We start from the raw sequence: 15601 nt of genomic DNA on the forward strand, positions 1-15601 counted from the left end.
CATGCAGTTCGGCAGTCAGTATTTTCTTCCTTTCTAGCAAACAGCTTTGGGTTCCAGCTCCCTTCAGGTTTAAAATCAGGATAAATAAAGCATATCATAAACTTGTCTGCAGCTTTGGCTGCACACTCTAAGAATTTAATTAATTTAGATAAGCTGCTAAATCCGCGTTGGCTATCCCTTAAAATGTTATTGTTCGAAACATATGCTACATTGGGCTGAAACTTCTAACCAGGATTGTGGTAGGCCTGGAGTCTGTCCCAGGAAACAACAGGGCACAACGCAGGGGACAACCTGGCCAGCATGCACAGGTAAGATGGAGCACACCTGTGATCATTTGTTTATGTCCTCTTCACTAAATATTGTGTAGAAATATTGTTTTTCCTTCTTTTGTTATGCATATTTTTAGGTCTCAAAACCTAGAATCTACTTTTTAATGCTTGTTTACTATTATAATGATTTTGAAAGCATTTTAAAAATTTTCCACCTTGTTCCCTATTTGGCCATTTGTCATGTTTTTTGTTTCTGATAGCAATTTAATCAGAATAGGTATAGATTGATTCTGAGCCGTTAATTGAAGCTGTCCACCTGCTACTCTCATTATTCATTTTGTAAATCTATTGTTTGTCTGAGTCTCATTTACTCACTGTTCGTTCTTATGAAGCTTCATTATAGATTTCTGCTTGGGCAGGTATGTATATCAGACACTGGCATAGTTTCGTCTGCTGTACGATCTGTCACCTCAGTCCTCCTTACTTTTTTGTAATTATTAGAGAAAAGCAAAAGTGTTTGCTGCGTAGTGGGGGTCTCCACAAATTGTGTTTATTTTCATCCAATAAAACTTAAAAACAAAAGCAGATAAAAAACTATAATACAAAAACGCAGCATTATTTGCAAACTATGCCATTTTATTAATCTGAAGGTTGCTGTGCTTTTATACTGCTGGATAATGTCTCTTTGGTCTTATTCTCAGCCTTCAGGCAGCCAGCTCTGGCCTTGCGCAGTATTTAATCAGAGCAGAATAGCTACCTTGCTCTGCCATTGTCCCTGGCAATAGGGCAACAAGCAGAGAAGATGTATTGATGAATGAGGCAGCGAGTAATTAAAACACACAGAAAAGCACGGCCCATTCTTTCGTATCCACTGGGGAAAAGAAGGAGGTTACAATCCTATCCGCTTGATGCAGGCAAGATGCAGAAGAAGTGACGCTAAAGGTGAGTTTAATTGGAGAAAGGTGATCGGGGGGGGGGTCAAACAAATTTGTATACGCAGACATAAAGGATAAAAATAAAAGCTATTAAGGCAAATAAATAAAGAAGCAGCAGCAGCAACAACAGCGAAGTTCTTGCCACAATAAGGCCAGAAAAATTAACCAACAAAACTCTCTCCTATCTGTCTATCTATCTATCTATCTATCTAGAAAGCAAAATCCTTTTTTTTAGTGAATCATTAATTTTCACAAGAGTCTGTGTTTGTTTGCTATGGGTTTGTTGTGTTTTAATCACGTTCAATATATCATTTAATTTAAAAAAATAATACGAATTGGAATCATCATGGTGATGGTGTCCCTAGTCTTGTACCCTGTGTTTTCTGGGTTAGGCTCTATAGGATCACTGAGATTTTGTGCTTGACAAGCAGCTATGGATGGATGGATGGATGGACGAACATTTATAAGGAACTTTTATGCATTTTATCATTTAGGAAGGAATGATTTTTCAGATCATCTGCAATAAGATGGAGTTGGTATAAGATACAAAACTATTGTCATTTCATAAAAGACATATTTCATGGAATTTTTTGGACAGAAAGAAAAATAACCAAAGCTTATTTTCAACATAAAATAATAGGATTCTTTTTCTCCCTAAACTCAAACACTAATCACAACAACTGTTGCACTGTTAAAAGGCTAAAACAATTTTTGGCAAGATATATATAGGTAAAACGTGCTTCGATTATGCATTAATTTTGCATAAGTTAAGGTATTGTATTTATTAGCTCTTCAAAGTTAAAAGCTGCAGCTGGACTGCATTGCTGGGGGGGCGGGGGGGTATATTCAAAGTTACAAAAGCAAGCAGTAAGCTGCAGGGTCAGTAAAATAGCTAGGAGAGTGATTAAAGAAAAGGGATACGGCTGTAAAGCTTGATTACGACACCTATAAGACCTGTTAATGTGCACCTTCTCAAGAACAGAATCATGCACATCTGTCATTGCTTAGCACGGTAGCTATAAACTTTGAGGTCTCTGGTTCAGCTGACACAAAATGAAATAAAGTGAGGTTAGGCAATGTGCTGTAGAAGGAAGTACAGACATCAAACAAGTGCCCGGCTGGGTTAAAGGGATACTACTAGTATGTGGCCGACAGTTGAAGGGCAGTGGAAATCAATAAATCCACTTCAACATGCCTTGAAATTGACATCTTTTCTTTGTGCTGACAAAAACGATGCTGTGCTGTCTCATTCTGACAGGAATATTCATTAATCTGGATGCAGCTAGAAACACAATTAAAGTGAGCAAAACTGTCAAAATGACTGAAAGGATTTGGCTAATAATACAGTAGCTACAGTCAACATTAACGACGCGCTGCTATTTTCTTTTACTCAGACAACGTGGCTTAAATCCCAATTGTCCACACAAGCCTTGTTTTCTTGCAGATTTGTTAATGGGCACTTCAGCCTGTAGCTGGAGAAGATCTGTTTCTGCACGAGGTACGTTTGACCCCCCGTTGACTAGCGACCGGCCTTTAAAATAAACAGCTTCAGTAGGAACTGGTATTTTGAAATGTGGTTTGCTGAATCTAATCCCATGACACTTCCCAGCATAAGAGATGGGACACGGACGGGTCAGAGTGCAATTAACCCTGCAGCGCCCCGTCTCTAATTTCAACCTCTGAGTGGGAAAGTGCAGACCACACCACACTTAGGGAAGCTGAGAACACCCCACCTGCAGCTTCTCCCAGACTTCACTTGTCCATATCTTCAGCTCCGCCACCACAGACACACACACACAATTGTCTTCCCCTTGATTTTACCTGATAAAAAGATCTAAAACGGTCTCTGTTTTTATTGGACAGTATTTTTTTCATGTAGGGCATTTATCCATACAACATATTTTTACAGGATCCGATTTTGCTATAAATATTGTTTTACAGCTGGATAAAAACCTGGCTTTCTATAACAGATTTTTATGTACAGCAGATAATAAAACGGATGTAGTTTGGCACATCCACGGTACCACATGTTAGCTGTCACACCCCATGTGATTAAAACAATCAAAAAAAAAAAAAAAAAAGACTTGGCAAGCATTACCAAACATTTCGCTCAATGTGATCAGCCCTGGCAGGGAAAGACCATGAGAACTCTCCTAAAACTGCAAAGTTTCACTGCCGATGATGAGTTCCACCCAAGTGGACAGATGGCCACTCACACTGGCCAGGCATTTCCTGGTCACCTGAATAGTGCACGATCCTACTAGTTCCCACACTTCCTGTTTGGCTTTGCGGACTCTGAGAAGGGTCACCCTGACACAGTGTGTGTGTGTGGGGGGGTCCATACAGGGATATTTATTATTTTATTAACTTGTTATTTAGAGTCTCTCAGAAGACTACAGCATCTAATAGAGGGCGAGGCTCACCTCACGAGTGAGTGATGATCTGAGCTGCCAAACCTCTTCTAAATGATGGTGTATTTTTTAGCCTCACATAAACAATAATTAAAAAAGAAGAACAAAGGTAAAGCCCTTAAAATCCATTTTATGTGCTATGATAAATGTAACGTATAAAAAGATAAGGTATAAACAGTCGTCTAGCTCTGTCAAAGGATGCTTCATGGCATTAGACAACTGACTTTTTTAGTTAATTACCAGATTTATAGTAAGGCTGCTGGACAAACAGATTTTCACTGATTTCCCAGAATATTATTTTCATGTTGTTTACATGGCGCCTCTCCCAAGTAGACATTCTGAGGGGTTTTTTTCATTGCCTGATTTGCACAAGGGTACGATTTAAATTATTGAAGGAGTTTTTTTATCTAGACTGAGTAATATCAGTGGTTCTGTTCTGGTTCTCATCAGGGAGGGCCAATAAAGTGGCTGAGCGGAGCAGCCAACTTCATTAGCCATCTGCGGTAATAAAACCGGCCCTTACGAGATTACGTACACCAGGTATACAGCTGCTAATGTATGTGCATCTAATAAGCCGCTCCTTGGCATGAAACAAAGGCAGACATAAGGCTGATAGGCAAATAGCTATCCCGTTAACCTAACCTTGTTTGGCTTCATTGTAAATCCTGGGATGCCGATGTCACTGAACCTTGGGGATGTGAGGTCTCAATTAATGAGGAGTGAAAGCTAGAGTGATACAAGGAACTGAATGGGCCAGTATACAAACATACAGTCTGTGCATTGTCTAATAATGATAATAATAACAACAGCAATAATAATAATAATTATTATTATTATTATAAATTTTGAATGATTTGCTGTGTGTATGACAGTTGTCTGAAATAATTGAACACATCTGCGATTCTTTGAGCATTCATTCTGAGCTAAAACGTGATTAATGGTTCCACAAACATGATTAATGAGCTGGATCTGTGGTAACATCTTCTGAATGACATGTTACAGGTGCGGGTCTTTTGCTGGTTCTCCATTTCAAAGGCAGCCTATCACAATTCCTCACACAACACCTTATTTCATTTGGGTTCCACATACTTTAGGGTTTTGGATTCCTGGGACGTGTAACCTTTGACTTTGTTGATCAACATTTGCCATACCGCGCGATCAAATTTTTGGCACTAGTGGTCTTCCTCTCAGCCCCTTGGCTCATTGGCTCTTTAGCTGTCCCCTGAGCCTTTGTCCACAGGAGAAATATTTCAGCAAGCCCCAGTGAGACCTGACATATAATTGCCCTTAAACATTCGGTCCTCCAGTTGGTGAAATTGTTGAAAACAATCAAAGGTCTCAAAGCAGCTGCGAATAGGTTTAGAATTACAGCTGACCTAATACAATGTTTCATTAACAGGAAAAAATAATTTCATGTTTGCTTTCATTCAGAAAATGTTGTATTGGGCTGTATAATTTCCCTACAATATTAAACATAAATCCAAAACAATAGACATGAATTTTCCATGGCAAAGAATCCATAGACAAAAATACTTTATAGCTATAAAACAACTTCAAGATGTTATAAATGTAATACTAAAATTATGTACTGTTGTGTATTCGCTAGCCATGCACATATAGTTAAAGTAAATAACACGATTGTGTTGCTAAATGTGATGGAGGAGAAAAGATGCATTCAAATGAAACAAATTAAAGTTTTATTTCAATTCCTAAATATATCCAGAAGTCAGACCACAAATTACAAACTCAGTTTTAGAAAAAAAATCATCCAAAGGAAGTACCACAAACCACAAACATTGTGTTTTATGATATTTAGTGATGGGAATGATTTTTAACGATAAACAGATTCTGTGGGCCATGACTGTTGCTGGGATCAGAGTTGGCCAGCAAAGGACTTCAAACAGACACCTTTGCGAACCAAACAGTCTGCTAAGGGGACTCAAGCTAAGCCTTGACTCTCAACAGCAACTGCACTTATTTTACTCAGAGTACAGTTACACTTCACATAGAAATACTCTGAAACTGGACTCGACCACTTTTGATATTATATTTATGCACTTCCTAAAACATGTTTTTTTTCAGCGATCCTGCAATGGTTAGACCACCACAATATCACAATATTTCAAACATTTCTAATGCATCATGACCACATTTGGGTTTGAAAGTTCCACGTGGATTCACTTTAGGAGAATGCTTACTGAAATTTACGTTAATTTTAGCCTTGCAGAAACCAGACCGGTTTCAGTTTTCAGTCTCTCATGGACAAAATTTCTGAGGGCAGTAACTTCACCTTCCCGTTTCCTCTAAATGAAATCTGGACATTAAGCCACGACTCGAAGCTCCTGAAATCTGGCTGTCATGTGTTTGACTAGGATCCCTGACAATGAAAGCCCCACTCTGTATGCACTGCGGCAGGCAGGAACCTTGTCAGATGCTAATTCTGGGGCCACAGTCAAGGTTGTGATCTGCAGCTATTTTTATTTTTCAACAGAGGGATAAATATATTGCAATGTAGTACTGGAACAAACCATAGGGCGGTGGTCTATGCACTTTCTTCATAAATCACCCCCACATCTTCTTGCCCTGGCTCTTGTTATTCATTAAAGAAGCTTGGGATAATAAGTCCCAAAGAAACTAAGATCATGTGATGAAGCCATAGTGAATAATGTATATGTCTACCCCCTTCTCTGCCTATTCCCCATCTCTCTGTCCACCACCCAAACAAAGCTGTGTTGCTCAATGGAACCTCCTTTTCAATACACCCATGCCCTTATGCTGAACGGGGTAAACATACATTAACATATTTATACGTCGCTTTATAATGTGACAACACACAGATGTAAATGGTCTCAATTGAAGCCTTGATCACGCAACTCCTTTCACACTCCATTTCAGCTCTGTAATTACACTCCTTAATGTGTCTCAGAAGACAGCGTGCGTTCGGATGTTCAAGAAATGCCCGGTCGTGAAAACGGGCATCTTGGTCGCGCGCAAAAGCGCGCTGATCACGAGAGCGATGCTCACACCATGGGTGTGTCTTTGAAAGCAGGGACGTGAAGGTTCAGAACTGGCGCGTTTGGGTCGATCAACAGTTTCTGTCTTGTCCTTTCTCGAGGAATGTAACATCATCCGACTAAGGGATATCTTTAAGTTGTTTCCATGCCAGCGTAAATGTTCACTTTAAGCTCATGATAAAGTTTGAGACAGAGATGGAGACACAAGGAGAAAATGTGTTTAATCCATCAATGAATTGCCTGATTTTTCCCTGTTTTTCCAGATAGAAACATTTATGACCTCATTTAACATGTGGTAGGAGACACATTCCTGTTAAACGTTTATTCCTGAGAATTATAATGTATCTTTTTAAGCTTGCAACGTTTCTATAAATATCTGATTTTTTTAACTGAAACTAGAGAAAGTGAGAGGACATGCAAAGTACTCAAAATGGAAGGGTTGTGAAAGGCTGGGTACATTAAAAGGTTTAATGTAGAATATACACATTTTGGAGATGCCACACTAACTGCCTGCATTGGTAAGGGATTATCTTTTTTTAGGAAATAAAGAAGAAGACAAGGAAAATTATTCAAAAACTGAACCTATTTTTTCATGTCGCTCTCACGAGCTCCAGATGCAAATGAAAGTGCATCCTAAAATAGCACGAGCTGGTGATAAGGCTCAATTATATTTTATTTATTTTTTATCACTGTGATTGGCTGAAGGGCATCGTACATGCCAAGTTCATAGCAAGGTGGAAAAAAAAGTATTTCCGGATGGCTAAAACATTGCTCTGTGGACCTCTAAGTCAGAGCTCTATCATAACCCCTAAATTTGTTTTTTAAATGAGCCAAGGCCTTCTTACTGCATATTCACTTTGATTCACTTTTTCTGCGAGTAGTGACACCCCAGTATATTGATCTTTATATTGTTCTGCTGAAGTACATACTCCAGTACAAAGCAGCTCCATGCTAAAAATTGACTGTTTAAACACATTTCATCTTTGGAGTATTCATTTTTAGTGTACTTTTATGTGATTGTAACAAATATGAGAAAATAATAAACCTAAACACAAGAAAAACAAAAAAAAACACTTGAAGTCAACAGAAAATATTCTTAGCTTAGCTAATTTGTATTAAAAGTGTTCCGTAAGATGTAGAGCTCTTTTTTCAGTACATGCACATTTCATGTTGATTACGGTTATAAGACCTTGCCAGAATCTCCTTCCACGTAACACTGAAAATGTAATCTGCTACAGTGCACTCAAAAAAAACAGTGATATGTATTTTCTCCATTTCCTCTGCATCAGAATTAGTTTAGTGCATGCTGATAGCCATTTTTTTTTTATCTGTTTTCCTACCCATTTTAGGATTAGCAGGAAATGGACTGGCATATATTATCACAGGTAATTATGAGCATAGTTATTCATCAGGCATCCACTTAAATAATACAGGCTACCTAAAGAAAAGGCTGTATTCAAAGCAAGAAAATTAATATGTATATTGTGTATATAATCTGTGGAAAATTACATTAATGATGGCATGCTGCTGATGCTAAGATTTATTATTATTATTTTTATTATTGTTATTATTATTAGTTGTTTTTGTTTCCGTTAAGGACCAGCTTTTACCAGTATATGATTAACTAACTGGAATGCAGTGTGAGAGCGTTAATATTATATTAAAATATTTCTACTTTGGCTTTCTGGACAAACGTGTCGTCCTTTAGCATCTGAAACATTTGCTCCAACAATTGACCCCTAGAGGTCACTACAGATTAAGAAAAAGTAAACAATCTTTGATTAGTACAAAAAAACCTTTTCGGGGAAGACTCCCAAGTTTTGAAGCATAAGCAATTTGCATGGTGTAATACAGAACAGCTGTTGGGAAGCAGAACTAGAGAACATTACAGTAGTGCAAGTGCAAACGGCACACCTACTGACTGCTGAGTACCTCAGCTTCGCGAATCTAACAATTAAACAGCAAACACATATATACCGTGTAACACATATCGAAAAAAATTTTGTGTGCTTTTTGAGTGTTTCCCAGAGCTTGAAACAGACATGGTAATGCTGTCACCATGGAGCCAGCCTGCCTGTCCTGAAGCGCCAGCCTTTAATCCAGTCCCTTTATAAAAGTAGATGAGGAGGCAATGGACTGTACAGACCTTCACATTTAAGTGGGGTGGCTAAGCTATGGTATAGTAACCTGCAGAAAAAGCAAAGCAGATTAAACCTTTAAGAAAGAAAGTTCCTTAGTGGTCACACTGAAAGTTTTGTTGGTTCGATTATGTATTGTCCCTCTGGAAAGTCAGGATACACGCAACGCGAATGTGGAGTTACAGTACATGAATGTGTGGGTATATATATATATATATATATATATATATATATATATATATATATATATATATATATATATATATATATATATATAGCCTATAGTTCAGATTAAACTAAAACGCAGACTAAAGTACTGAACTTAATCACAGTGGTTGTATGCATGAGTTATCAGTTCTCAGGGATTAAAGACGCACACTTACGTTAAATACTGTCGTTTTAAGAAAAGTTCTGAAAGGCTCTTCAGCATCATGCAACGCCATGGAGGCCGCTGAAGAAACGCTTCCAAGAAAAAGCAAAGCGATAAGGAATCTAAGTAAGTTTCTACAGCTAACACGCCATCGATACATGCAGCAGAAGGAACCGGGCAAAAATGGCGCGTCATTTATTTCATAATCGTTCAGTAACTTAAGTCGTTAATGTCTAAATTAAGTGTAACGGTATAGTTTCATACGTCATATAGTTATACATATGAAACGAAAACGTGTATACTATAGTTTTGAGAACCACTGGTATTACTGCTAATAGTAATATTAATTATGATGACCCAGAAGAGTGTTAGTTATCGTGGTATTTGTAGTGTTACATTAAAATATTCACTTCACGTCCTCTTAAAGACATCACAACAGTACTTTCGCTCTTTCACGGGGAGGATGGAAGACGTTAGTCATGTTTACATTAAAATATTAACAGCTACAGCTTTTAAACATTAACATCGATACTTTTACAAATTATATATGCGTTTATATAAAGGTGTCGTAAACTTATAACAAGGTTGGACCTATTTACAGTATGTGTAACATTAACGGATGTATAGTTTCCGCCAAACAGCCCTAGAACTGAAAAATAATTGTATGTAAAATGATTTCACTGCTTTAACCCTTCAGTGTAGTATAAAGTAAACTGTACCTAGCCTTATTTCGTCAGTGGCATTTCCCATTTATTTGAAATGTACTCTGACTATTACTGCACTTTTTTCAGTTACATATTTTTGTATGTTGGCAATACGAATTATCACAAATTTCACCATTCACTTTGGGATTGCAATTCCGCTGCTGCTATGTGACTAATATAAACGTTACATGTATACGTGCTCTCTCAAAGCCCATATATTATTGGTTGTATTAAGTAATCATGACACCTACTAATTTTTTATTGTAGTATTCCACTGGACCTTTGTGCCAAGATAATTAATTTTCCAAATATAGATGTATGGTTTATTATTAAAGAAGAGAAATGTGTCTACTAGAGTTCACATTTTATGAACAAAAGTGACGTAAGCAGCAAGGACCCAGAACAGCTTTGTCTTTCTGACCTAGTCAAATGCTTATTCTATAAATAGTTACAAAATTTAAACACAAATAAAGCAAGGATACAGCGACAACTTTTATTCTCTCTGTGACTGGTAGTTTTATTTTGTTACAATAAAAATGTATCGAAATATATTTTAATTGATATAACATTCACATTTTATATATTTTTTTCAGTTATACATTTAAACGGCTGGAATGAGGTGCGAAATGCAAAATATTAGTGCAGAGGTACAGTATATGTCAATGGTTCCATTAGTATGCATGAAGCATTACTCGCTATGCTGATCACAGTGTGCTTACAGGCCGAGACACTCACTATCCCAGTGTCCCGGTGTGCTTACTTTTGGCTTGTGCACACAAGCAGTAAAACAGGAGAAAGAACTGACAGTTAAATCAATCAATCAGGACCAACATGGGATAAAAGGAAAAAAAGGGAGAGAGGGAGAAAGTGTTTCGAAGAAATCCCATTTGACTGTTTTACCTACTCTCAGTCTCAGAAAGAGAACAAAGACGGTATAAAATCCATCATATAATATGCAAATACCGCGCGTGTCCGCTTTAATGCAATGGTTAAAGGCTCACTTTAAGATTAGCGTTTATTATTTGGATGCTCTTTAATTCTTCTTTTACGTATCTCACACGGCAAGTGTGATGACTGCAGGCGAAACACAAAGCGCAAACAAATACTGTATGACACCGACTCTGTTACAGTTTGGCAACAAGAAGAAAATTAAGGACATGATAAGAGTCGTGCACAAAAACAAACACAACCATTCTCCTTAAAATACATGGACCTTAAAGAACCATAACTATATTTATATGTGAAATGTTCCTAAAATGTTATAATTTAATGTAATAAGAACGTTAAGACTTTGCTGTAGATTTTGACTTAATAAAAAAACTATAACTGTTGAAATTATACTAAATGTATGCAATTAATGAAAAAAAATATGACCTGATTTTTGTACAAACCAGGCTTAAAATGATCTATCTATCTATCTATCTATCTATCTATCTATTGTTTGTTTATTTATTTATTTGCTTGCACATGCTCAATCAGATCTATCTATCTATCTATCTATCTATCTATCTATCTATCTATCTATTTGTTTATTTCTTTATTTACTTGCAAATGCCCAATCAGATTCTAAGACTCTGAGATGAAAATGCCAGTTCCCTTGAAGGCAGCCCGAGGCATGTCATTTGGATGGGAATTCGATCCCCCTCACCAGTGCTTGGAACTATCAAGTAAGGTAAAACTGAAAACTCATCACTTTTTCAAAAATTCAACATGTCCTTGAAAAAAAAGTCACTTACCCGTTGGATCGCCGGTATGGGACCAGCCTTTAGGTGTCACTGTACTTTCAAGAATAATTCCTTGCTGTTGTGCAGCAACAAAACTTGCCTCAGTGGGAGCTCTGTCTCTATAGTAAGATACTTTCATCTTAACAATGAGCTTAACAGACCAAAGCAGTGCTGTTAAATGCACACAGTCTAAATAAAAAAACTTTCCTTATAAGTTTATGTATATCCATTAGTAATACGATACTCACTGTAGTGATCACAAAATGTGCAATAGTATAATTAAAGAAACAGTCTTATTGACCAACACATATAGAAAAATTAATGGAGGTATGGAACAAAAAAAATCAGTCACCGGCTGGCTTTAGAACACAACTACATTGAAAGCGATTAATATTAGTCTGTATTGGTGGCACACTTCTTTGCAAAATCTAACTATCCAGTCATTGTTAACTAGAAACCTTTATTTGAAGAGAAAAACACACACAATGCGTACACACACCAAAACTTTCAGCTTTGTGGATGCATGATTTTATTTTATTTTTTGCGTAAATACTTCCATATGCTAACTGCTGGATGGTATTTCTGTTCAAAGAAGTCATGCTACTTAATTTAAAGTATTTACTGTTCATTAAATATATATATATATATATTTTTTTTTAAACTTGTCTTTAGATGAGGAGAAACCAGACCCACACTATTTGCAGACAAAGCTGCAGTTGTTTTCGTTAAAATTACATACTGGAACAAGAACAATTATGCAGGCTTTCTAAACTCTAGCAGTTTGTTCAGGCATCTTATTTAAAAAGTCTGGAACTATGGGAATATGGAGTAACATTTTGGGTTTTTAACATCTGTGCATGAAGAGCAATTTTTCCTCTCTTTCGGAAAGAAAAATACTGGTAAAAGTCACAATATTTATTATATTTGTTATCACATTTTTTTGTTGCTCATTTCTGCAGTCAGGTTTACAGCCAGTGCTGGTTTTCAGGCTTTTGGGAAAACATTCTGAAGTGGCACAGTTTTGGCACACCTGGAATTATTTCTACAGATTTAATGAATTAGTGTGACTGCTGCAGAGAGGCAGAGGGACCAGGCTCCAGTGTATAGAGTTAAATACAGCTATTCATGCAGCCTTGTCACACTTAATAGAAAACTCCATTCCTCATCCGTCCACATGTTTGTAGCATCTTTGCCCAGCCTCTGGTTTCAGTGCTAATCACTGCTCTGAAAGCATATGTATACATTACTGAGGGCGAGGAATGTGCTTAACAATATAAATTATGTTTTGTTTTTTCATATATCAAAATGGAAACCGTGCAGCCTTGATTACATAAATTTGCACAATATACGTCAATATATAAGTCCATACACCTGTATTATTCATCTCATACTTATGTTCCGCACAAAAGAGGTCATTCTGTGTAGAGATAACAGTGGGCACTTTATTCAGCTTTATTAGGATAGGCTGTGTGGTGGCTAAATAAGGAGAGCAATGATTTCTGTGGATCTGTAGGGAAAGTTTCTCTCGGTCGTTGCTGAGAAACAGACGGGAAAGCTCTGAGTGAGCAGCATGCAGTCTGTCTCAGCTCACACGTCCCGGTCCACTTTCTCTCTGCTGGAGTTCAAAAGAATTTGGGCGATTGCAGACCTGCTAGATTCTACTCAGAGTTTGTCAGTGATGTTAATTTTGCTAGTTAATTTACACAGCTCACGCTTGAACTATGCCCACTTCTGAAGTAGTTCAAAGCAGTAGTCAGACATGCACATTTGTACACATTGCGCATTTCTGTACATATCAGTATGCAGAACGTGATTGCTTATATTTTTTAATCTTCTATTTTATACTTCTTGTTGTTTTTTTAATTTATGTTACGTTTATTCACCAATACTGTCAAGACAGATTCCTAGTTCATGCAGGTGTACCCGGCCAATAAAGTGAACTCTGATTTTGATATGTTCTGATACACTGTTACATGTAATTCAATTAGGCCTATAGGTAAACTTGAAAATAAAATGAATTGTATTACATTTTGTTGAAACTGAGAGGCAAGCTCTAGTCATGAGTCTCCACAGATGTTTACTGTTAAGAGACGCCCATATGCTGTGTCAGTACCTTTGGTCACTGGTTATAGTGTAGTGAAGGTGAACAGTGTTCGTTTAATCATCCATAGCAGGCATTCTTTATATTTTCTTTGTTATCTTGCTTAAACCTTTTTAGCTGCACACATCATATTGGGGTGAAATTAAGGAAGATATACTGGAAAGAAACAACTTATGGGAGACGTGCAGTCTGTGAAATCCTTAATCCCGCTCGGACACACGGAGCGGTGTATCGAAGCGAAGATAGCTGGGCTCCGAGTCAGTTTTCGTGACCTATATAGTGAGAGCAAAGGAGACAGCAGAAGTGTTGGGTTTCAAATCCAGTGCTAAGACAGTGAGTTGCCAGATGACCTTGGGTATGTCACTTCATACCATCTGCTACCTCTGTCTTGTTCTGTCAACACACCTCTGCTCCAGCTAAAGCATGACATTTCATTTTGTGACATGCGAGGAAACTAATCACCAAAAAGCAAAATCGAGAACAGGTGTAGTGGGGAGATTTGTGTTTTTTTTGGAAATGACTTCACTTAAATATATTGTTTTGTGCCGTTTTGAGTTAAATCGGAAATAGAGATTTATGCTTCATTACAGGATCTGTGAATAAGATTTCAAGCATGGCGATGGATCCTGGGCATTCAAGAGTTATTACTTAGCAATATTTGTTCTGCAACTCATGCAGGACAGCATTGTTGTACAATGGCTCAAAGTGCCTCAGTGCGGATGGGTGGCAAAACCTGAAATGCTTAATTTTAATGGATTGTGACATTTCTAAAGTATATGACATGATTACCTTTTTATAGATTTATGGACATAATATCTTTGTCTTCATTTTTTTAGGTGAAATAGTGAATAAAAACAGTGAAGATCCTACTCAGGAAATGGCGTGGTAAGATTTCTCAGTAATCAGGCAAAATTCGTATATGCGTGCACCATTAGGAAAGTGTATGAGTGTACTGACAAAAAACAGCCACAAAGAATTATTCATTGTTTGTAGACCAACCGTGGAATTTTTGTCAAATGGGATTTACCCTAACAAAATCAGTTTCTAAGTTGAATCATTAAGTAAAAAAATCTGATTATGATTTAGGCACTGAAACACTGGGAATATTATTCTAAAAGAAGACTGTTTTGTTATAGAACATTTTGTAGTTTACGTTTTATAATGAGGCAATTCAGGCTACACAGCTTCTGGGTAGATATGAGAACTGGCCATTTCTGGGGCCAGAACTACCAGGCTCTTGTTTAAGGTTCATTCATCCATATTCATCAGGCAAGTAATCATAGCCTTATGAACTTTTTTAATACAAACAACTCAAGAATGATTAAACACTTTTATCGAATATTTATTTTTGTATTTATATTGAACTGAGATGATTTAAAAGGGATCTGAGTGGAGCAACCCCTGTATGAATCTCAACTGTTGTAAATATTTCAGTATTTGTTAGACTCTTCCTGTTGCCCCCCCATTTACATTGACATCAATTAATTATATAGTGAGGTTTTTTTTTCAAAGGCATGCATTTTTTTCCCCAAAGGTTCACGATTGAAATTTTTTAATAAAAGGGAAAATTAGCATCAAAGAAGTCGGTAAAAGGCGATTATAGTGTAGAGTTTCCGTGTTGCCTAGGTCAATTTTAATTATTTTAGTTGTAAAACACAATACTCATAATTGTATGTCTCAATAACACATTTGCAATCAATGTTATTTTAATGTCCTGTAATAGTTAAAAGGGAAAGTCTTGAGGGAAATGTAAGGGGAAAAAAAACTTGTGCGTATAGGTTTGCATTGTATAAATGTTCATAGCATATTGTGTGAGAGGACATGACACTGTGAAGGAAAGTATCTTGTTACATTGTGTTGTTTTTCTTTTTGAAAAAGTAGGTGCTTACTGACACTTCCCAAAAGCAGGTGTTTGTAAGGTTTCTCAATAATTTC

General features: G+C 37.0%; 1 long non-coding RNA gene across 1 annotated transcript in view; it reads left to right on the forward strand.

Moving 5' to 3' along the window:
- Window positions 1-9100: 9100 nt before the first annotated feature.
- Window positions 9101-15601, forward strand: part of LOC111860510 (uncharacterized) — an 80718-nt gene continuing 74217 nt past the window's right edge. Inside the window, exons 1-2 of the long non-coding RNA XR_002842042.2 lie at window positions 9101-9263; window positions 11405-11513. This is a non-coding gene — a long non-coding RNA (uncharacterized lncRNA). The remainder of the gene's footprint in view (window positions 9264-11404; window positions 11514-15601) is intronic.

Source organism: Paramormyrops kingsleyae, chromosome 15, assembly GCF_048594095.1.
Source record: "Paramormyrops kingsleyae isolate MSU_618 chromosome 15, PKINGS_0.4, whole genome shotgun sequence".
NCBI classification, from domain to species: Eukaryota; Metazoa; Chordata; class Actinopteri; order Osteoglossiformes; family Mormyridae; genus Paramormyrops; species Paramormyrops kingsleyae.